At 29.9% G+C, this 25,996-nt stretch overlaps 1 protein-coding gene across 1 annotated transcript in view; it reads right to left on the reverse strand.

Annotated features, from left to right (window-relative positions):
- LOC129916545 (uncharacterized) overlaps positions 1 to 25,770 on the reverse strand; it is a 179,509-nt gene extending 153,739 nt beyond the window's left edge. The window contains exon 1 of the mRNA XM_055996551.1: positions 25,758 to 25,770. The gene's annotated coding sequence lies outside the window, so the exon portion shown is untranslated. The remainder of the gene's footprint in view (positions 1 to 25,757) is intronic.
- Positions 25,771 to 25,996: the final 226 nt, after the last annotated feature.

Genomic DNA, 25,996 nt, shown 5'->3' on the forward strand with positions numbered 1-25,996 from the left:
GGTACCGCAAGTTTCTTTTTCAGCTTTCCCCCCGCCAGACCGCTTTAAAGCATTTTTAAGTGCATTTTTCTAATAAAAAACCTTATTACTTATTTTCTGTTAGGTATAACCGAATGATGGTAACAAATTAATATTCTATGTCTATTCCAGGTCTAGAAAATATAATTTTTAGCCAGATATTTTTCAGCCTTCCCTCTGCCAGACGCATCCAAAGTGCAGTCAAAAATCAACTTTTGGCGTTTTGCTAGGTATAAACCGAATAAATGATACACCAAAAAATCATAAAAAATCCCCTGATTTCAAAAATGTGGGTACCAGAAGTTTTTTTTCAACCTTTTTTCTAACTTTCCCGTACTATTGAGATACCTTTTAGGGCGTCTGGCAGAGGGTAGGCTGAAACAAAACTGGCTTAAACTTATATTTTCTAAATCAGGAAAAGGCAGAGAAAGTTAATAATTGGCCATCATATGGTTACTCTAAACAAAAGAATATTATTTCAATTTTATAAGAAAAAAACAGAAACTAGGTGTTTTTTGTATGGAAAAACCTGTTTGGGAAACCTTTAAGGGCGTCTAGCGGAGGGAAGGCTGAAAAATATCTGGCTTAAACTTATATTTTCTAAACCAGGAATAGACATAGAATTTTTGTTTGTTACCATCATACGGTTATACCCAACTGAAAATAAGCTATTAGGTTTTTTATTAGAAAAATGCATTTCAAAATGATTCAAAGCGGTCTGGCGGGGCGAAAGCTGAAAAAAAACTTCTGGTACCCACATTTTTGAAATCAGGGGATTTTTTATGATTTTTTGGTGTATCATTTATTCGGTTTATACCTAGCAAAACGCCAAAAGTTGATTTTTGACTGCACTTTGGATGCGTCTGGCAGAGGGAAGGCTGAAAAATATCTGGCTAAAAATTATATTTTCTAGACCTGGAATAGACATAGAATATTAATTTGTTACCATCATTCGGTTATACCTAACAGAAAATAAGTAATAAGGTTTTTTATTAGAAAAATGCACTTAAAAATGCTTTAAAGCGGTCTGGCGGGGGGAAAGCTGAAAAAGAAACTTGCGGTACCCACAGTTTCGAAATCAGGGGATTTTTTATGATTTTTTGGTGTATCATTTATTCGGTTATACCAAAACGCCAAAAGTTGATTTTTTGCTGCACTTTGGATGCGTCTGGCAAGGGAAAGCTGAATAAGATCACTGCCAGACTTTTTCCGTTGACATACTGTGGTGCATATCTAGATATGTGCATACTCGAATTTCGGTTATATCAAAACTGCCAAAATATGCTGCCGGCTCTCGGTCTATGACGATTATGATGAAAAATCACAAAATTTACTATAAATTTTCGGGATTTCAACCAAACTTGCTCATACTTACAGACATAATCGATCTTAACAGAAGCCATTTATTTTATATTAAAAGTCCTGCCAATTTAATATTTTTTCATACAACATAGTATAAAAACAGTCTTGCCCCCATAGGCGGTCTTGCCCCCACTTCCCCTATATATTCTTCGATAACATGTCTGAACGTGTAAAGCGGCCCATAGACAAGACACACTTGTGCGCATTTTGTCGCTCCGGTGTGCAAACAAGTGTGGTGTCTATGGGCTGCTTAAGAGTGCTCACCATGATGAAGTGTATAAGAGTAGGCGGGTTATAAGAGCAGTAAAAGGATCCAATGCTATCCAAAATCCAAGGCTCCCAATAACTGGCATTTGCCAATATAGCAGCAAGCAGCAGCTAAAAAAAAGTAATTCCTACCAAATAGAAACCAAATACAAGTTTGACAAAAAAAAAAACAAGTGAATGGAAAAACTAGAATATGTTGAAATTTTTTCGGAACCATTAGTCGAAGACTAAATAGAATTTTTCTCATGGCTCGATGGCTCGAAAAATACACTCTTTATTTTTTGAAGATAGGCAGTTTTATCTGCGACTCTTGTGTGAATTTACCCCTGAGCACTCTTACAAACTAAGTCGCGCACTCTTACACAATAGTAGGTATGTATAAGAGAGTGCGCAAATGACCTAATGTGGTTTTTTGTTTATAACTAATGAATTAATAGTTTTTTGTTACCAGTTTTAAGTTTTTTTTTTTCGTTGCTTTGATTAGGTATAAACTAAAAACCGTATACAGGGTGTCCGGTAGAAAATGGATAAGCCTAAAATGGCTGATATGTGCACTTTTGACTGTTCTGAAACCGAATAGAAAAAGTTTCTATAGCAACCAGTTTAGAAAATATTAGCATCTTGAACGAAAAAAAGCTAATATTTTCTAAACTGGTTGCGATAGAAACTTTTTCTATTCGGTTTCAGAACAGTCAAAAGTGCACATATCAGCCATATAACCTTTAGTAAATATGTTATTGTATTAGGTTTGAAAACAAGTTAATAAACAAATATTAGATGTAGGTAACTGCCCGAATCCGTTCATACAAAAGAGTTGAGCAGCAAACTTAATTTTGAAAATTTTCATTTACTTTTTTTTTTTTACATTTTTTCAAAACTTCGATTTGTATTTTTTTAAGTATTTTGAGTAAAAAATATTACGTCAAAAAATACTTAAAAAAGAAAACTTATATTCAGGTAAACGCTTTATTTCTTGGGATGTATAATCTATCATTATCTTTATCTCCCCTGCGCACATGCTTTATGTTAAGGGACTCGATTTTATCTACTTCTATCAAAACAAATTCGTGTTAATTACGCTATTTATAACTCAAGAACGGCTGAATCGATTTTCATGATCTGAATTTTATCAAATCTGCACGAAAATGTATACAAAAAAAAAAAAAACTTGCTCGCAACGATTTAATCATGTTGATTTCAATATTTTTTTTTTTTGTATTTGTACTTTTATAGGCACATTTCTTTGAAATTTTTCTATACTTTTCTGTTAGAAAATTCTTCTTAAAAAACTCAGGCTATTTTCTTTTATCTCATCAAAGTGATTAAGAGTCAACTATCTTTTATCCAAATAATTCTTCTCTAAAAACCACAAAAAAAATAAATTCTTTTTTCCTATTCAAAGAATTACATTCAAACATTTTTTGTCAAAAAAAAAAAAAAATGTCAAAAAAAAGGAAAATGTTTAAAACGACAACATCCTTCAGCAGAAACAACACCAAAAATCCTAAAACTTTTGTAACCAAGAGTAATGTCTATACATGAAAGTGCACTATGAATGTGAGCTATCATCACATACAAAAGACACAACCCAGAGCATCAAGACAACCTAGTTTTTTGGCTTTGAGCAAAAAAAAAAAGAAAAATTACCTCAGAGATTGTCCTTTTCTAGGAACAGAACATCTAAAACACAGCCACAAGTATTTGCCAAAAGAAAACATTCAAGTGGTTTGGAAAAAAGTATAAGACGACAAAAAAACCTATTTCATGATAAATTTGACTTCTTCAAAGTTCTAGAACTCTCTCTCTCTCTCTCTCTCAAAAGCTTATCTGAGAATATCTTGTTTCTTTAATGACAAGGATATTTCAAATGCTTTTTTTGAAGTCACAAATGGATGGAGAGGAGGGTATTTTATGTTTTTGCATAACGAGAGAAGATTTCCATTACATGACTCCCGCCATCATCGTCATCGCCATCGGGAATCGGGTCGGGACCATCATCCAGCCACTCGAGACCTAAACAATGTCCTGTGTTAATTATCTCTTGGAACTCATGCGACCATCACCACCATTTTGGAGTTACTCCTTCGATACGATGGCGGGTGTATCAACTATGTCATCGTCGTCGTCGTTTACGTTTCGTTGTGTAGAATATGGAAACCGTCAAAGCTATTTTACTCGTTGCGCTGCGCCTCAATTAGACATTAAGTTGACTCTCTGGTTTGTTGTCATAAATTTTGACTGATTACGATTCAAGATTCGGGGCAATCTATCATTTAATTAAAAATGGAATTTCGAATAACTCTCAGCTACATCAGAGAGGACTATAGTAGAGGACTGAGAGTTATGTGATGTTGTGTGCGACATTTTGTTTGGTATCCTACCGACCGACAACGACGACGACGGATGTGCTTGGGATATAAATTAATGTGTCACAGTGTGTGTTTGTTGATGACGATGATGCTTAAAAAAAAAGAAGGTTAGTCTCTTTGGGGATTTATGGCATTGGGGATAGTGGGGAACAATAGTTTTAAGTTTGAGAGTTTTGAAATATTTGTTTTTTTTTTTTTTTTTTGGTGACGTTCACCCTCACACAAAGAAAAGAAAAATCATTTCGAACAAACCAAATCAATGTCGTCTTATATCTTCTGATAGACGCACGACATTGAGATAAAAAAAACCTTAGTTTGAAATTTTAATGCTAATTAATGAATCAAACAAAATTGAAAATTATAAAAATTAATATTTATTCAACGAAAAAAGAAACAAACAACAAAAAATTGTCAAAATTTCCAAAAAAACATCTCACTTCTGTGTTACACGTTTATTTTTCCTTTTTTTATTTTTTATTTTTTTTTTGTTTGGTTCATGTCAAATTCTTCATCAATCGTGTTCTTGTGTTAATTGAAAAGACTCGTTGATATTTCCCAAATGTCGGGTTGAGTTTAAATAAAGTAGATAGACATACCTACATACATTCTACATACATAAATATGAAGAATATATGTGTTCATTTACTCAAAATGCACCAAACAAAATAAGGTAGGTATTGTCATCAAACATAAAAAAAAAAATTAAAAGCATTATGAAGCTTCAATAGTTTTAACCCAAATGAATAGGGGTTGTAGTTCACTACAAACTAATATCTTTAAACCAAAACTTGTTTTGAGGCTTGGGTCCAAAGATACTTGCATTCGAAAAAAAAAACCAAATTTGGTTTTCTAATAACTCTACCCGCCGCAACCGGACCTTTCTTTTGCTACCTCACTCTATTATTTAGAGGAAATTTTTGAGGTGATATAACCCCGATATTAATCCCATACAAAATAATGCGGAGATGAAAAAAAAAAACAAATCGCAAAGTGTTGTTTATAATAAAACGGTGGAAGCATGAAACCAGTTTTTTCGAGATTTAGCTTTAGCCGTCATTTTTGATTTAAAAAAATATTTTTAAGTTTTTTTTAAATAACTCGGCCATTTTTGATTTTTGATTAAAATTATTGAGCTAAAACTTGTAGAAAATTTTATTTCCACAATTGTTATTTTATTAAATTTCTCTGTGATTCATTTTATTGAGTTCTTTAGAAAATACTGATAATATTTGTCTCTATTTCCACCTACATGTTGAACACGCATTGCGTAGATATAGGTTTTATGATAAATGCAATATACAAAAGGCACTATCTTCAAATTGGTAAGTGTTAAAAAATATTAGTAAATATTTTAACTTATTATACAAAGAATAAACTTTTTGAATTTTTCTAACCGGTGCATTACTGTCCGAGATATGATTAATTGTGGTTTATAACTCTATCTCTCTCTGATGTTTATCTTTTGTTATTATATTATATTAATAATTGCTCATAGCTCAAAAACTGATGGACAGATTCGAAAAATTCGGGAGCGGGTCATAATTCTGCTTGTCAAAATTCTGTACGACAAAATTCTGTAGGGTCAAAATACTGTAAGAGCATAATTCTGTACGTCATTATTCTGTAAATACAAAATTCTGTACGTCAAAATACTGTATCGACAAAATACTGACTTGCAAAATTCTGTACGGCAAAATACTGTATTTTCAATACAGTATTTTTAAAGAAATTTCCTTTGATAAAATACCACTAAATAGTAACTTTAAATATAATTATTGACAGTAAAGTTGTAATTTTATACAAACATAATTATTAAAGTAAAAAAGTAAATCAATTCTAGCAACATAAATCAAACATACAAAATACATTTTACAAAAAAAATGTCAAAATCAATATAAATTTAATTTTTCTTCAATCCGTTTTAGGTATACAACGGGGTTTAATTCAGATTGTTTTTTTTTTTTTTTTTTTTAATAAGTGTAGTTCTGTTTTCTCTCTTTTTTTTCCGTAGCTCCTAATAAAGTACCTAGATTAATCAGCATTAGAAGCTTGCCTCTTTATCAAGTTGATCTCTTAGAAATTCATAGCATCGTTATCAAAACGATATTTTTTACAGCATTCTTAAAGAATTTTGATGTACAGAATTTTGACTTTCAGAATTTTGTTCGTACAGCATTTTGCACATACAGAATTTTGACATACAGTATTTTGGCATACAGTATTTTGAATACAGAACTTTTCAACATACAGAATTTCGAACCCAACCCGAAAAATTCAAAAACTGCATTCTGTCATTCATACACAAAAACTTGTTATTTTGTTATATATGGGTTGGGGTCGAAATTCTGTATGTGCCAAAATTCGGATTTCAAAATTCTGTATTCTGAAATTCTGTATTTTAAAATTCTGTAAATTCATAATTCTGTATTCTAAAATTCTGTTAACACAAAATTCTGGATTTCAAAATTCTGTATTCCAAAATTCTGTACTCCAAAATTCTGTAAATGATAAAAGAAAAATTGTTTTGGTAATGAAAAAAAGTGCGCACTTTTTTTTTATTTGAAGAAAATGTTGAAGTCAAGTACCTCCCCAATTAATTTGCATATGACTTACAGCCATTGGATTGAATTTGAATGACATACCTTGAATACCAAAATACTAGTAATATTTAGCCAAGAATCTTCATACATATTTCATCATTTTGTTTTTTTTTTTGTTATTTTTTATTTGCTTTTGTCTTTTTTTGCAAGGTCTGAAACGAAACTTAAATATTTATGTAGAACATAATTTCTTATTCTCTAATTTTTCCTCTGCGTAAACTGTCACATGAGGTATAATGTAGAACATAAATCTTTAAGTTTCGTTTTACCAAACGGCTCTTATACACTTTTATACTTAATTTGTTAATTGAATTAAAATTGCTTAACAGGAAAGACTAAACGGTATACATATGTTTGGAATATACAGAGTCCCAAAAACAGAATTTTGGATTTACAGATTTTTGAAATACAGAATAATAGAAAAGTGGAATAATGGAATACAGAATTATGTTCATACAGAATTATGGTCATACAGAATTTAGGAATACAGAATAACGACCCGTTCCCTTGTTAAATCCTAGCTCAGTTTTCCCAAAAAATTGGTTTTAGCTCCAAGTGACCCCTTCTACCGGTTTGATTTTTTTTTATAAAAAGGAATTATTAGAAAAAAATTGAAAATCCTTAGATTCGTACATGTACTTGTACATTAGGGTATCCGTTATTTCCCAAAGTGATGTTTTCGGGGGAGACACCTGCTAGATCGAAAGTTTAGGGCCTAAATAAGGGGCTTTTATTTCCGAATGAATTTGTTCACATAAATAAATATATGTGATTTGTGGACCAGGTGTCACCCTTCACAAACATAATATCAGAAACATTATTTAAAATAATAAAAAGAATCAAAAAGGAATAAACGAAAAATAATAAATAAATATTATTAAATACCTTACCCTTTTTGTTTTCAATTTTTTTGATGTCATTTTTTAGGTGGATAATTGTTTAACAAAATTCAATAAAAAATAAAAAAACATGTCTTTTGTAATTCGAGAAAAATAAATTTAAACGTATAAAAAATATTTCAAACAAAAATTTAAAAAAATTAAAATTTTTGATTTTTACACACATTTTTGCACTTAAAAACCAATAAAACTGCATTTAAAATAATTGTGTGATAGGTTGCTTACTTTAAGCCCTGATTTTTCAATCGTCAATTAGACTATCAAAAGAATAAATATCAATATAAAAAAAAACTTTTATTCCTATGAATAAGCTTTAACTGGGGTTTATCTGAATATTGAAAAAATGGCCCTAAGTAGAATAAAATAAAACGTACAAGCAAAAACTACGAAAACAGCTAATAATTTCAAAAACCGAAATAAAATATAAAAAAAAGTACCAGATTTCCAACCAGAATTATCAAAAATTTTAAAAATAGATGATTTAACTCGAAAGAAAAAAAATTTTATGTATGAGTTAAAAATTTCCCATACAAATTTGTATGGTGAAACACATTACCACACAACAACACATTAAAATTAAATTTCGAAAAAAATTCATTGAACCGTTTTCAAAAATTGATTCTTAAAAAAAAAAAAGAATAAAATAAATTTAATATTTTACGTAAATCTTAGGAAGTCTCCATCTTTTTCTCCCACACAAATACATATTAGACCAGGGTCGATAATTTTTGAAACCAAAAAAAATCATAGTAGAATGAAACCCATTGGAAAATTAGGTGAATATAATGAAAATTAAAGGAAAAATAAATTACGGGCGCGCTGAGTTCGGGAAGTGGGTGGGTTGAGTTTTTAATGGTAAAAAATGGTATATCCCGATTTCCGGCAAAACTAGAAGTCCTATAGAAAAAAGTTGTATGACAAAGTTGTAGGTAATAAAAAGATCTACAACTTTTATATCAACAATTTTTTCACATAACCTCAAAATTTAAGTGAAAAATTCAAAAAATCCGAGTTTTTGTTTTTTATTTTTATCTTTTTAAAAAACAAAAATTTTTCTACGAAATTTGGTGAAAACTTACCTTATTATATCCCAAATACACTGTAATTTATTTATTTTAACCTTTTTTTGACTTAATACCATAAAAACACCCTAATTTTCAATCGAAAATTCACGTGTCAAAATATCAGCTTTTTTCAAAAAATCGGTGGGTATTTTGTTCGTTAAAATCTCTACTTTCCAATAGTGTAAACAAAAATTTACATTAGTATACCATAGTACATGTTCTCGGTAAAAGCAAAAAGCTTGAATTCGAAAATTTTTTTAAAATTTTGGACTATTTATTAAAATTTACACTTAAATTACTCAAAAACCGTAACATTAATCAATATTACATGAAATCCTTCGTTTTTTGAGTAATTAAAGTGTAAATTTGAATAAATAGGCCAAAATTGTAAACAATGATAAAAAAAAATTTTCGAATTGCAGCTTTTTCCATTTTTTGCATTCTACTAAAATATGTTCTATAGTATACTAATGTTAATTTTGAAAAAAGCTGATATTTTGACACGTGAATTTTCGATTGAAAATTAGGGTGTTTTTATGGTATTAAGTCAAAAAAGGTTAAAAAATAAATATTTTAAAACAAATAAATTACAGTGTATTTGGGATATAATAAGGTAAGTTTTCATCAAATTTCGTAGAAAAATTTTTGTTTTTGAAAAAGATAAAAAAAAAAATAAATAAATTTTGAGGTTATGTGAAAAAATTGTTGATACAAAAGTTGTAGATCTTTTTATTACTTACAACTTTGTCATACAACTTTTTTCTATAGGACTTCTAGTTTTGCCGGAAATCGGGATATACCATTTTTTACCATTAAAAACTCAACCCACCCACTTCCCGAACTCGGCTCGCACGTAATTTATTTTTCCTTTAATTTTCATCATATTCACCTCCTTTTCCAATGGGTTTCATCCTACTATGATTTTTTTTGTACTCTTTAATGTTTTTGAAGGCATCGGCACTGGTCTATATTTGCCGAGGACATTAATAAATTGTGTGTGGAAAAATAGCATTAAGTTTTTTGTGTTTGTTTTTGCTGTACATCTGTGTCATTCTATCTTTCTGAGATATTATTTGCAAGTTGGCCCTCGATAATGAATGTTCTGCTTAGTCATTGATTCAATAAAACTAAAGTTCTATTACTTCAAATGCTAATAAAAACGGAATGAAAACTTTACACTCGGTGGTTGTTGAATTGAACCGGAAACTGTTATTTATTTTCTTTGGAAAAAAATTAAAATATTTATGAGGCCATCTATGTTTTGAATGAAAAATTAAAAAAAAATTGAGAACTCCAACCGGATATTGAAAATTCGAGATTTAGTTGATACACCAACCATTCGAGTAAGATAGCTTTGTATAACAGCTAAACTTCGAAAATATTATTTCAATTTCTTAAATAAAATAGATATCGAATGAAAACATAGATGGCAGATGCGTCAATTTCAATACTTTTTTAAATCCGTAAAAATATAAAATTTTGTATTAGGACAGGTAAAATAGTACATAAAATCAAGAAATAAAAAAAAAAAAAAAAATGTGTTACAATAATGAAACTTGGCAAAAAGTTTCCTTTTGGGATAAGAACCAAGTACAAAAAAAGTTGTGTTTAAGGGTGTTTTTTTCGCGGAAAAGAGGGAGGGGGTAAAGGTCAAAAATATACTGACAAAAATTGTTTGTCGAATATCATCATATGACTCATGTTTTCAAGGTATTTTTTGATGGTGAATCTAATGACATAAAAATAAAGTCAATACGATTGCTCTAAGAAAAGTTATTGCCGATTAAAAACTAGGTTGCTTGTTTTTTGACTTCAACAGGTAAAATACATCCGAAACCCATGTGAAAAATATGGTACACTGATAAAATTCGGGATGAAGGTCTTAGATAAAGCAAGGACAAAGAATTCATAAAGTTCTTAAAATTATTTTTGGTGAAAGGGTGTTTTTTTGATATAGGTTAAGTTGTGTGTGAGAAAGGTATCATAACAGCTATCTTAAATTTTATTAATTTTTAAAACTTTTTGAACAAGTTTTGGTTGGTATAAAAATAATTAAGAATCTATAAAAAGTACTAAAATTATCTTGAGTGAAAGGGTGTTTTTTTTTCAAGAAATGATGAAATTCGGAATTAGTACCCACCACAAAAACTGGTAGGTACTACTAATTACTAATAGCCTCACTTGCAACTGACACACAAACTAACCAACTAACCTGCTTACAATGTTTTTTCTGATGACAACACAATATATTGGCAGTGGGAATGCAAAAAAGGGGCTCATTTGATGTAAGCCAGTTAAATTATTATTTTAGAACTTTTAGTGAGTGATAAAATGGTGGTTTTTATATTATCTTCTAAGAAGATGTTGTAATTTTGAGCTTGTCAATGGTTATACGATACAAGTTAAGAAATAAAATACATACGAATATTATTTATAGCTATGCACAATTTTAACAACATTGTGTGTTTTTGAAACTATAACAAGTTCGCACGTCAGCTCTTTTGTTTTCCTTATATTATTCAATTCAAATTAAAGAAACGATCTACTTGGCGGGTTGTAAAATAATTTCTTACTTTAGAATTAATTAGTCACTCTGTCAACATTCAAACTATGCAGCGAAGTTTTAAAACCGTGACTGGAAAGAAAAATTAAAAGTTTTTTAAGAACTTTGCCTAACAGATATAATCGCATAGTTTAGTTAGATATGTAGTATGTATGATAAATAAAATAAATAAAACAGATAAATTGAATCTCAACCAAGAATAAATCGTTGAATAAGAGTGGTTGCAGTTATTTTTTTATTTATTGGAAATCATTTAGGCCATTATTTGAAAAAATCATCAAATCTATTAAAAGCATTGAATGAATTCTTTGAACTCCATACACATTTGCATTTGGTTTTATTTATCTGCATTAAACACACATACACACAATCTACACCGCATTTTGAAACCGTATTTTGCTTTAAGTAAATAAAATCCCAAAACAATTTGCGAACAAAACCAAAACATTATTGAGCACTTGCTTTAGAATCATCAGCAATTTGCGTAGGATAGAGCCTAAACTCGAATGCATGCAAAAAGAGACCCACATACAGTTAGATATATCGAGAAATACATACAAAACAACAGCAGGAACCAGAACCAGGTCCATGATGATGATGATGTCCAATGGCATAGAATTTATTCGTTGATCTCAATTTTCAAATCCAGAATAGACAATTACAGTTTCCAATTAAAGTTCCAATCGAAATATAACAATGACAAACTGTCCTGATTGGAGAATCTATATAGAGAAAGCCACATTTTGACCGATGTCCAACGCTCAAATGATGAATGTAGCAAATTAGTATCTATCCAATGTGTACCTACGTATAAATATATTTGTGTATGTTTGTTCACATCTGTTTGTTTGTGTATTTTGATGCATTTCCTAGGTCGAAAGTTCAGTTTTTGGAATAAATAATATCTATACAAGAGAGGGTATAGAGAAGACTGGAGGACCTAATACCTTTTTTGGGAATAATTCTTCAATAACTGCCCGTAATTAGTGTGCACTCTCTATCTCTGCGGTACACATCATTGAAATATCCGATTTTGGGCAATGCCATGATTATAAAATGCGATTGCACATTAGTTTGCACATAAATTATTCTGATTCAATTGTGGTTAATCGTTTATTTGAGTTGGAAAGTCCACCTCTTATATTGGAATAATAAAAAAAAAAACTAAAACTGTGTTAAACACCAAACAAAATTTAAGTGGGGTGCATGTAGCGCAAGGCAGTATTTGCAATTTTTAAAATAATGTAAGGATTTGTTTGGTTTTTTAAAGAAGAAAAACGTGTTATTTGATTTTAAATGATTGTTGTAGTTTTTTTGTTAAGTTAACGAGATCTAAAATTTATTGCTTTAATGTAGATAAATTTGATGAATCAATATTTATGATGGCCTGTTATATGCTGCATTTTTTTTTTATTATTTGTTTTAACTACAAAAAGAAAAGAATTGCATGTACAGAAATGCTCTTGAATAAGAACGTGGCAAAAATATATAAAATATCTTTTTTTAATTTCATCTTCAAAATAAGAAAAACGAAAGAGCTGACGCAAAAACTTGATAGAGAATAGAAAATGATCTAGGAAACTTAAATTGTTTATATTCATAAATATATCAATCTAATTGCAAAGTGTCAACCAGGAAGTTGAAACCCATCACTTTTTGTGATTAAAAAAAAAACAATCAAAATGACCCCAGTAGTTTTATTTTTAAATATCCCAATTTGAAAAACGAAATAGAAGAAGAAATGAGCAGGTACTCCAATTCACAAGTATCGGGACAGTTTTTGATATCATACATACCTATATTTTATTTACTGTATTTTTCGGAAGTAGTTATAATTTTTTAGTAGCTATTAGAATTTGTTTAACATTTGAAAAATACAATACATAAAGTTTCTTCGACAGCAGACTTTCTATTAATGTAACAAAATTTGATATATATCTCTTAATATGTAAGGTATTTCCCAGAAACTACAAGCAATATAATTTTTAGGACTTTGTTGTAAAACAACTCATTGTAGGTATTTTCGAAAAACTACTTACAAAAATGTGATTTTTTTTACTGTTTCCGTTTTTGACAATATTTTTCTAAACTATCTTAAATAAAAAAGTTTCAATTAAAGAAATGCTGTATGGAAATTTTCAAAAGTCAAACATTTTTGAATCAACTTTTTTGATTCACTTTTGTCAATATTTTTTAGGTTATGTAAAAAAATATTCCTGATAAATTTTTTCGATTTTTAATTTTTATTGTATATTTTGGTTCAAAATATGAAATAATTGTTTGGAGTTATTAAAACAAAACGCTGCCATTGAAATAAAAAAAAGAGTGTGTGTACACATGTACACTCGACTGAAGTTATACTTCTCATTCAGTATACATATATAAATGAATTTCATTTGATATTTTTAATTTCTATTATTAAATTAATTAATCCACACTTCGTTTTTTACATTTTTATCAAGTGAACAATAAATTAATTCTTTCATCCTCCTTGCGTCCATGTAGTTTTCAATTTAATCTGTGAACTTTACTCATGTTGTGCGGTTCAGAACGTACTATATATGGTTAACTCATTTGAGCTGAGCTGATGGTTGAGCTGAGCTGTTGGGTGAGCTAAGGTAAAGTGAGCTGAGCTGAGCTGTGATGGGTGAAAGGATACATTGATTTTTATTTGGAAAGTATAATGAAATATGAAGATATTTTAAACTTTTATAAAACACCATAGCTTAAGATGTTTGGTTCTAGTTATTAATGGAATTATTTTAACACAAAGATATTTTTATAAATAAGACAGATAATTTTTCGTGATCTTTTCTCTTGGTGTTTTTGATAGTAAACATATTTCTATTTTTTTAGTAAAATATTTCTTTTTTTATCAAAAAAAAAATTCCGGTAGAATCCGGTTTTTCGACTTTTTTCAAAATTCCGAGAAAATCGGTTTTGAAAGTTGGGGTAAATTTTTTTTTCGAAAAATTCCCGAATCTTTAAACGCTCCTGGAAGCTAAACCACTTTAGAGCAATTTTTGGGAGTGATGCCAAATGATAGCTTGTGTCATGGGCCTACGCTTTGCACATTCTCAGATTTTTAAAAAATCATCTTCCATGTTAAACCGCCATATCATACCTATTTTTTCAGAATCGGGCTTAACTTTTTTTTTACCTTTAAGTTCACCCGGTTTGAGAACGCGTGCACCTACAGGGATGGAAGTTGTACCCAAATGTAGGTTAGAGTCCTCGCTACCTTTTGGCATCAAAAAATTTTTTTTCATTTTTATCAAAATTCCGAGATATAGGCGTTGGAAGTTGGGGCGCTCACTTTCAGCTCAGCTCACTTTCAGCTCAGCTCAAATGAGCTTAGCTATGGTACCTAGCTCAAATTTGAGCTGAGCTGTGAGCTGAGCTGAAATGTGAGCTTTTTGCAACCCTGGCAACTTGCCACATGGAAATTACCACATGCAACTTGCCACACGCAACTTGCCACATGCAACTTGCCACATACGACTTGCCACATGCAACTTGCCACATGAAACATGTAACTTGCAACGTGTTGTGTGTTTTATGTTTGCCGTACTACGGCGTACTGCATTTTTAAATACTAAAGTACTGCCTACTCTAAAGGTGAAACGACAGCCCTGCTACCCAGGGTGATCGCGTCATAATCCCTTTGACATTCTTGTCAAAAAGTAAATTTTCATACCCACCCTCCCATAAGAAGTATAACTTCAAAAATTTGCTTTTTGGAGAACTTTATTGAAAGAACAAGCAGTAAGTATTAGTATTATTAACCATAACGACCACTTCCAAGTAACAATTTTACTTGCATAAGGTCCATTTTGTTCGATTCGACAAGCTATAGTTTGTATACGTTTAGTTTAAGGCTTACTTACGTAAGTCATCCATTTTGGAAAGAAAGGAGGTCTCCTTAAGATTATCTAGAAGTGTTAAGAAGAAACCTTGTAAATAATATCAGTTAAAGAAGACCTTTATAAGACCTGTTTGAACCGTTCTAAAGAAGCCTTGTATTTTCAAGTGACAGAAGGCCTCTATAAGACCTGTCCAAGAGGTTCTTGTAAGTATGCAATGTTTTTCACCTGTAAGGATGCAAAAAATGTGTTCTTTTTCAATTAAAATAACATTCTCATCATTTCAAAACAACAGAAAAAGCAGTGTAATTTCCAAAAAAGGAAAAGAAACAAAATAGGAAAAATAATATGCAGACAATGTAAAACAGAAAAAATCAAAAGAAAATGAAAAAATGAAAAAAAAAAAAAAAAATGAAATAAAATTCAATAAATTCTCTTTTTTTATGCATAAATTCAACATTTTCTACAACACCTTCAACAACACCTTCAACAACTTCTATAAGGCCTTATTATAACATCCTACGCAAGTAATCCGGTTTGTGTATTAGATAAACCCTCTGCAGGAAGCTGTTTGTCACAAGCTATTAGCTTGTGGATTACCTGTGAAGGGAAGTCCTATGCAATTTCGGTAAAATGCGCCAAAATGATTTGCATAAGACCTGTCCTTCTTGTTATGAAAACCAAAAAATAGCTTATGAAAGCTTAATTGTTACTTGGGCTGTCAACTGAAATTCTTGACAGCAAAAAAAAAAATTGGAAAAAATTGCTTGAGATTACTGTGATATAAATAAATCTTGTTTTTGGATAAAAACAAATTTTGATCTTGTTATAAAATGCAAGAGGTAACCTTTTATATAAGTGATCCTTACCCATACAAAATAGCTTATTTTTAATAAGCACATACGGACCATAACTAGTAATTATTTTGCGACCTTATATTCATTTTAAAGTATCTAAGCACATAATTGCGTGTATATGTGTGTTGTTTTTTTTTTATTTTTGACACAAAGGCCAAAGGACCAAGAGTTGTTGTATACATTTGAATGAATTCGCCTTCGGTTACAAACAAGCATCCCTCTTGACAATATACTCGTATTTTTTCAATTCTAACAAACCAATTTATGGAATTAAAACCTATAATTTGTGATTTCCTATTATTCTATATGTCGTATAGTCGATCTTTGGATGAATGTATATTTCGTTACATTTTGTCGTTATTTATTGATCACGGCACGCTGTGAAAATACGAGGGTCGATTTAGTAACTCAATTGAGAAAAAAAAAAATCTTTAAAATTTTAAAATACTCAGGATATCCTGGGTCTAATTTTTCTATACAAAAAATAAAGTTATATTCAAGGGTGATATCAATTTTTGAAAACTAGCTTGATGGTGGTTACATTTTTGTATGTTTGGTATTTTCATGTGGACCTGGGTACTTACCTTCGATTTTATTCTTCTGATAACAAACAAAAAATCCTTTTCTTTTTTTTATTATTCAGAATTCTGTAAAATTTCTAAAGAATGTTATCTGATCATGAGTCGTTATACCAAGCTCTTTCTCTTGTGCGATGTGGTTTTAAAAACGCCTTCACTTTTTTTTCTATAAAAGCATATGTGTGATCATCATAAAAACATACAAATAACAATGCAAGGATTAGTGGCTTTTTCGCTTCAAACAGTAGCAAATACAATATTCTTTGTTGTAGGATATGAGGTTTTCTTGTACGCACATATGTGGAAATGTAGGGAATGCTGTCTTGAAATCGGATGTTTGGCAGGAACAATCTGCTTACCCATTATACAAGGATTAGATGGATTAACGATTGTTAAATGAACAACGAGTTTCAATCTTATCTATGGCAAAGTAGTTTTGAAAATATGAAATATGTATGTATTTTATTGTCACCAGGCGTTAACATCTTGTGGTATTGATCCTTTTGAAATTAGATCGCTATATCACAGCATGAGATTATTATGAAATGGATTTTTTCCTTACAGAAGATATTCCAACACATCTTTAATAGAGTTATTAGATAACTTCATCAAGTTAAGTACTACAACACTGATAACTGAAAAAAACAGAAATCGTTCTTTTCAAATTCAAAAATACCTTTAAAAAAGCTTTAGATGCACAATCTCAAACTAAGGGTCTTGTAAATAAATATATTCATAATAGCAGAGTTAGAAGAATGGACAAAATTGGGCAAAGGCAACTACACCGTGAAAAGAAGAGACTGTCTGTAGAAAGGGCTAACATACGGTGGCTTTACTCCTGTCATTTAAAACTACCTTTGGGAAGTTGAAAAAAAAATCTTAGAGACATTCTGACTAACACGACTGACAAGTAAATGAAGGGCGATGCCATTTACCACTAAAAGGTCAGAAAATAGTCGCATGGTAAAATCAATCAGTTCATGCTTAATTTAACATTCTTTAACTTACAAAGCTATTTCATTACCATTTTTGTCAACATAGCACCAGCTATAGAATTACCTGGGCTGCGGACGGTCGTGGTAAGACATTTTCGACAAGAATCCGAAATAAAGGTCAATGCAAGTTGAACATGAACAAATCGCAACTTGGCAACTTTTGCCATTCACCGCTTCACGTAGAGGTATTTGCGTGATCTACGCGGCCAAAAGTCAAAATATTAAAGTAAACAAATAGCTGTTACTATTGAGTTACACAAGTATGAGACACTCCAACAAACAATAGGCTAAAACCCCACTCTTCTCCAATTGCTAGAAATAAAAAAAAAAAATTGTCTGAACTTCATCATTGAATTTTCGTGGCACGTGACTGATTTGTGCGGTCTTGAGAAATTGTTAGCTTTTTATTCAAAATTTAAGTGATTAATTTTTTTCTGATTAAAATAGTGATGGATTCTGAAAATACAAGTATGTGACTATTCAAAAACAATTTATTTTATGAAATACGTTTTATTTAAATATTTTTTTGGTGATCGTCAAAAAGTGTCCAAAATAAAGTTTTTTTTTTTAAAGAATTTTTTGTATGATAAGATATTTGGTTACGGATCCTGTTAGATCCCGAAATAATTGTTATTAATATGAAAATTTAGAGGCCTAAGATAAATTTAGCCGTGGAATAGCGCAGTTGCGCGAATTAAAGCACATAGAAAATTTTAATATATTTGCATAATTAGTATTTAAAAAATTTATAATCTCAATTTTTTCTCTCGTAATCAAATAATTTTGTAAAGATATTGGGCATTTAAAAATATTTTTTTAAATTTTTGTTCAAAAAAAAAAAAAAAAAATTCACGAAAAAATTTTTTTTTCAAAAAAAAAATATTTTTTGTAGAAAAGACAACTGATTTTTGTAATTTGCGTGTTATAAAATAAAAAATTAAAAAATAATTTTGGCCGCTTAGATTCTTGAAATGGGTTGGGGTCAAAATTCTGCCGGGGTCAAAATTCTTTTGTCAAAATTCTGCTTTCAAAATTCTGCTTTCAAAATTCTGCTTTACAAAATTCTGCTTTTAAAATTCTGCTTTCAAAATTCTGTTTTTCAAAATTCTGTTTTTCAAAATTCTGCAAAAAATTAAAAAAGGGTTTGGAAAATGTTAAAAAGCGCGCGATTTTTAACATTTTCCAAACCCTTTTTTAATTTTTTGCAGAATTCTGTAAAATCATCTTTTTAAAAAATTATCTGCTTATTTGATTACTTGTCATTTCTTAAATGTGAATTAATTTTTGTTTTATAAATGAATAAATTTGAAAATATTAAGAAAAGGTTTTTAATATTAAACATTTCCGAAAATAACTAAAAATTTATTAATTTATCAAATAAAGATGAATAATTCAAAAATTTGAATAAGAGAGAAATATACAACATCGGTTCCAATTAGTATACATATTTTATTTAAAAGAAAGTCAGTATATGCATTTCAAAAAATATTTGCGACACTTAAATAAAAAAATTTAGGAAAGTACCAATGTTGAATTACATTAATGAGGTGTATTTTTCTTTAGCCAGCGCATATGCTATAAAAAAAAAAACAGAATTAGCAGAATTTTTTGTTCAAATATAATGCTGGCAGAATTTTGAAAAGCAGAATTTTAAAAAGCAGATTTTTGAAAAACAGAATAGAAAAAAAGCAGAATTTTGAAAAACAGAATTTTCGCTGAAAAAGCAGAATTTTGAAAAGCAGAATTTTGAAGCCAGAATTTTGACCCGATCCCTGCTGAAATACCTCTATGTGCGCTGGTAAACAATTTATGATATATAGTTGTTTCTTTCATTTCATTTGATAAGTATAAGATATATAAAAGAGCTGACACACGAACTTCATATAGAATTGAAGACACCCAACGGTTGTTTTAAAATGTGTCCGTATCTGTTTGTATTGTATTTTTTTAATTTATTTGAACAAGAATCAAATAATTTTCATAACTTAAAGCTACAAGCTTTTCCTAGGAGATTTTTATAAGCAATGTTTGATTCCTTGTGTGTCTCCTTTATTTTTCTTTTACCTTACATCTCACAAACTGCGATTAAAACCAATTTAAATTAATATCCAAACGGAGATCAAGAAATAAGTCACTATAATTACTTTCATCACAATTAAAGTCCATCACAGAGGAAACTAGAAAAACCATTCCTCCTGTCCACACAAAACGGTCATCCAGAAAAGAATAGAAAATAATTTGTAAGGAAAACTTTCTTCCTTCTTAATAAAACCTTTCCTATACCACCACCACCACCACCACCACCACCATCACCATCATAGCTAAAACGAAAAAGGAAAAAATGTGAAAAAAAAAATAAAACTTAAGAAAGAACAATCCTAAAAAAGGATCTGAGTGCGGTCCTTCTATATACCAAAAGTTTGAAACCTCATTACAGTTGAATGACATTTCATAATCTGGCAATTAGGCCACTCCTGCTGTGTGAATTAATTATCCACTTTCAAGAAAATGATCCTAGAACACACCGAAAGGTATATAAACAAACTTAAAGATCAGGACAATCTAAAAGTGGGTTTTTGTTTTTGAAGGACATTGCGGATGTGACAAAAACATATCTCATCAAAGAAGTTAAGACACACAAAACTTGACTTAATTATTAGAAGCGGAATACAAACTATATGAACTGGGTACGCATGTAAAGTATAATCAGGATAATAAGGAGCTGAATGTCCCTGTCAAAATCATAGACCAAGATTAAATCTAACATCGTTGTCGTCGTTTAACTTTGTGTACCTCCCAATTGTGATGAGTCTCAAATTACTATGACTGCCCAATAGATTTTTATTCCAATACACCCTTGGTTGTTTGTACAAGTGTGTGTGTCAACCGGAACAAGGTTACTTTTCTAATCCATATAGAACGAAATTATTCCATGTACCAACACCATACCTCCTCGTATAAAAATACACTTTTAACATCCCCTTCCGTGTGATTTATTCGATGGTTTTTCGTTTCATCATATCGAACATCCTTTCGACCAAAAACAAAAAAAAAAAAAAAAAAAACTAGAAAATCACGTGAATAAAACTCGAGAGTATTATATGCGACACTGTATTTGCGTTTGGCCTGCAGCCAACAAGGGTTGTCGCAAATTGAAATGTAATTTCAAATTTGTTTTTATCAAAACACCCCCCACAATGTGAATAACCTACACACCCTAAAGCCGCAGGCTAAATGAAGTGTATATATTTGGCAAAAAAAAATTCACTTTAAAAAAAAAAGATGTGATGATGAGTGTGACGTTGGTATACTGGGATGCTGAAGAGCATCAAAAGTGTACGAGATGTAAATTTCCGACTTTTGTTTTAGAGGATTTTTTTTTCTTATATAGGTACGAATTGCCTTTTAGAAAAAAATTTTAACGGTATCATTGAAATAGTTTTTTTTTTTTTTTCATTTTACTGTTTCTGTTACTTTGAACTTTTATTTATTGAAAAATAATTCAGTTTAGGGTTTGAGGGTTTCGGAGCCATTCGGGAGATTTTGTTAGCAGAGAATATTGAACTTTTCTAAAATTGGAACATTGAAAAGGTTAATTACGTTATTATAAGGTTAGAATATTACAAATTTTTTTAGGAGTCGGTTTTAAATACCGCCACATAAGAGCCTAATTTTTCTAATCAGCTGTCTCTTTGAGTTTTATTTAAATTTCAAAACTAATTATGTTGTTAACTGTACATTATTCCAGTTGGATTTTCAACACATTTCCTACCTCAAACTCAACTAAATCCTGGTGCACTAAAAAACGCAATCAACCGCAAAATCCTCCTTACAATTGTTCCATTTATTTGTTCATCTGATCATAGAATTTGAGTATCTCTTACACATAAACAAAACAAAACGAAAAAAAAATCTAAATAAAAAATAACACTCTTAAAAAAAAAAACACCAAATCGCAATACCTTACCCTTCAAACAACCACCGCATCCTGAAGGACAATCTGTTTACAAAACGAGTATTTTCAAACACATCCTTACCACTCGTGTCATATTATGTGTTATTAGTAACCTATTCCAGCACCAAAATAAAGGTCGTCCTGAAGTGTAAACATCATTATGCGCATCATTCGAGAGGAGAGTGTTTTGTGTCCTTACATCAGAGGTGTCGATGGGTATCCTTTTTTTTCAAAAAGTATTATGACTTAAATGTGCGTTAGATTGCACACCTATTCAAAAAAAAAAAAAGGGAATTACATGCATAACACGTCCTTGCCTATAAGTACTTAAATCCAAATTGTTTACAAAATGCGACTAACACAATCTGGGAACTCACACATACACTCATATTAACACATTGGAAAAGTAAATCAAAGGACACTAAAAAAAAAAAACGACCAATAAGACATTTAAGGACTCACACTCTAATTCACTTGGAGAGGATGTTTTCTTTATGTCAAGCCTTGATTTGTCGGTGCGTGAAATGTGATCAGGATTTTGTCTGTAGAAATAAGAATGATCCTTAAAGGATCTTGTTTGTTAAATGAATGATTTTTTTTTTCTTCTCACTTTTCATCTCCATCAAGGTGGTAAAATAGGGAACGTAGGTAATCAAGGTGTTTGTGATTATTGTCGTCAAGAAAAACAAATTAAAACATTGCAAAATAATAATTTCCCCTTGAAGGATATTATTTTTGTAATAATAATGCAACACCAACAGGATATTGTTTTCTATTTTTGAATACTACTCTGACTGACGACTGGGCGCCAAATTGTTTTTCTCAACAGAATTTCAAATATCCTTTTTATGATAATTGTGTCTACTTGAAGAGATAATATTTATATAAATAGATAAATATAAACACGCAATAATTAAGAAAAGGACATTTCAACGAAGATGGAATAGAATTTAATTTTGAAAACAAATTAACAAGAAAATGAAGATAACTTTTCCAAAATGAAAAAAAGAGTTAAACACAATTTTGAGTTATTAGGTTTTTAATTAGCATCCTGAAAGGAGTTTAATTTAATCATAATATTCATATTTTGTGAAAATAAAAATAGAATGAAAAAGGTAGCACCTTTTTTGTTTTAAATAGGAACTCAGTTAAAAAAAAAATAGGAAAATTAAGTAAAAGGTGTCTGCATTTAGTGTTTTGATAACATTTTGTGAGAAACAAACGAACCTGTCAAACAATGTGGGAACTTATTAAAAATTAGCAGTGCAATAGGTACTCTAGGTGTTTATGTTTTTTCTTTTATTTTACTATTAAAACGTGAAAGATCAGTAGGCATATACAAGTTGGTATTTTTAATGTTAAATTACCTCTAAAAAAAAAAACAGATTCTCTTCCAGCCTTGAAACAGCAGTAAACGAGTGCCTATCCTGGTTCTCCTCCTCCACAGTTTTCTATTTTTGTATGCTTAAAAAATCTCATATGATCTGCTTTGATATAAAAATTTGTGAAGAAATTATTTGAGCATTTATCATAAAATGGTTTTTCAAATATCGTAAGGTATCTGGTTTAAATAAGTTTCATATTATTCAACTGCAATTCCCATAAAAATCTTCATTAATCATCGACTTCAAGTTCTCGACCAAAAAAAAAAAAAAATAAACGCTGTTGAGCATGGGTCTTTTAAACAAAAGAGTTGAGCATCGAACTTTATTTTGTTGTAAATTTGTTTAAATTCTTTTTTTCAGTTTTGCTTGCTTTTTTATTGACATATTAATAAGGAAAAATATATAAATAAAATAAAAGTACTGTCATTTTTCGGTGAATAAACACTGACGAAGTTCAAGAGGGTATAGAAATTTCAAAAAAAAAAAAAAGAAAATAGTTTTGTTAATAAAATTGTCCTTAACCTAAGGACATCGAAAATCTTTCTGCAGTGTGAAAAATGTTTAAACCGAAATTAATGAAAAGCACTACCAAGTCACACCGGACTGTCTAAATATAGACAGACGTGACCTCACTTCTTTTGTTTTTCAGACTCCGATTGGTGATACTATTTTTATGTCTAGTGTCCACTGAATACTAAAAGGCAATATACTTTTCTTGTTAAAATTAAGGATATCGTGAAGTAGTTGAACTCCCGCAAATGTAAATGAAAATTAATAACACTGGTCGGCAACGAAAATAGTGCTAGAACCAAACCATAAGTCCGAATCCGAAGTCAAAATTTCACTGGCACGTCACGTTCTTGAAGTACTTGAATATAAACAGGTCAAAAACGCGTTTTTTGGGTACATTTGACGTCACATTACACCACTGTAAAATATTTTTTTGCAAATCTTCTTATGCAATTTCAAAACGCAATATCTTATTGTCCTAAATATATTTTACATTTTTTCAAAATTAATTTTTTTTCTCAAAGATATTGCAAAAAGAAACGTATGATATCTCAAAACCTTAGTACATATCACAATGAATGGTTTTTTTGATCCCTATTCAAGTTTGCTACTTCTGATTTGGATTTTAAAGAAAAATGTATTTTTTCGATTAAACATTAAAAAGAACTTCATTGAAAATTAGTTTTTGAGACAAGTATTGAAAATAGAGATGAGTATAGCTCAAAAACCAGACGTGATAGAACAAAACTGTAAACAGTTTTGAATTCAGCACAATAAAGTCAATCACTTTACAAAGTTCTTGCTCCCGACTTTTTTTTTTATTTTTGCCGACCAGTGTAATCAGCTGTCTATTTTTCTTTCTCCAAAAGTTTATTTAAAAAAAGTTTTTTTTTTCAACCAAATACTATTTAAACTTTATTTTAATGAAACTAGTAAAATTTTTAACCAAATTTGAAAATAGAAAACCCTTAACGAACTGGTTATAGAAATTTGATATATTTTCTTTTATATTGGAATGCCTAAAGGGAAGGGACAGTTACGCCCACGTTATTACGTTATAGAAATAAAACATCATTATAACACTCATATTTTACCCTTAAGGTATTTTTGCTACTTTTGGTTTGACTTTTATGCCTAAGTGCGGTGAAATAATGTTTGGTAACATTTGTGAATTCAATAGATACAATTTAGTGGGCATTTTTTGTGGGAGGATATTTTCATTTTTTTTGATTTTCATATTTATATGCTAATAAAATATAAATGATGAAAATTATTTTGGAAGGTATGGTATTTTGCTTTAAAGGCGACTACACACCCCTCCGGTATGGTTAGACTTTTTTGTTTTCAATTGAGTTTGGGTGCTAATAAGACTTATTTTTATTTAAATACAACTAGAAAATTGTAATTTGGATTTAGAAGAGAAGGGTAAAATGCAATTAAATTGAGAAACAAAGGGCTTCAATCCTTAAACTTCATATTCAAGTCAATCCAAATGGTGTTAAGACTGCTAATCCCCCAGGCCAACAAGTCACTTATTGCAGAAGTTTCGAAATTTCAACAAATCCAGCTTAAAATAATAAAAAACTTATTTTTGAATTTGAATTCAATAAAATTCGGTCAGCTCTCGTTTTTTGACATTTAGTAGTTTTTTTTTTTTTTTGATATTTTCTAAAAACAAACTTAAACATATTCCATAGTTTAAGTGTTTTTGTTCACGTGGGACTTACTAAAAACTGCAGGATTTCAATATTTTTGCTATTTTTTTCAATTAATATCTTAAAATGTGTGTAAACTTTAATTAATAAATACAAATTTGTCATGTCATATGATAGATCATGTTATGAAAAATAAATCCTCCAAAATTGAGCTGAATACGATCAATAGTTCTATTTTTGGACAAGGTCAACGGAATCTAAAAGGGTTATTTTCTACAAACTGATAATATTTTTCAAAAATCATTTAAAAAAATTGTAAAATGGTCAGAAACAAGATTTATATTCAGGAAAGTCAAATCTTTCAAATTTTCAAAAAAATATTTGAAGGAGAAAAAAAGATACATTTTGTAGAATTTTATCGACCGACCGATAAAAAATGATCATCTAAAAGAACATTGCACCTATCTTCCAAAGAATTCATATCCTTCCAGAATAAAACAGACAGAAATAATTTTTCGAATAAAATGAAAAATTGCTAATAAATAAAAGAATTTGAAGATCGGATCGGAAACAGCTGTAACTCTAGTCATAAGAACTTGGTGTTAGCACCTTCACGTTTCTGTTGTTGTTCAAAGACTATAAAACAATATTTTATTAGTTATCACTCATCAAAATAATTCAATGAACGAAATAAGAAGCAAAAAGTTATTAAACTGCACAAATTTGACAAGTCCCAAAAAACGACCCTCAAATCAGTCTTCTACTCTTTCAATTTCCAAACCCTCTTCTAGAATTAAGTTTATCCTTTTTCTCTTTATTTTTGTTTGAAATGTAATTTGTGTTTTTTTTTTCTTGACAATTTAATAACGCTATTAATATAAAACACTGATGAATCTCTCGCAAAACTTGGCTTCGGACTTACAGACCATTTTTCCACTTATAAATATACAAAAGCACCCTTCACTCTTCACTTTGAATTTATTATTATTATAATATTTGTTTTTGTTGTTTTGCCCATCAGAAACGAGGACCAGGGACACACCATCCACAAGCCAG

The sequence above is a fragment of the Episyrphus balteatus genome, chromosome 1 (assembly GCF_945859705.1).
Source record: "Episyrphus balteatus chromosome 1, idEpiBalt1.1, whole genome shotgun sequence".
NCBI classification, from domain to species: Eukaryota; Metazoa; Arthropoda; class Insecta; order Diptera; family Syrphidae; genus Episyrphus; species Episyrphus balteatus.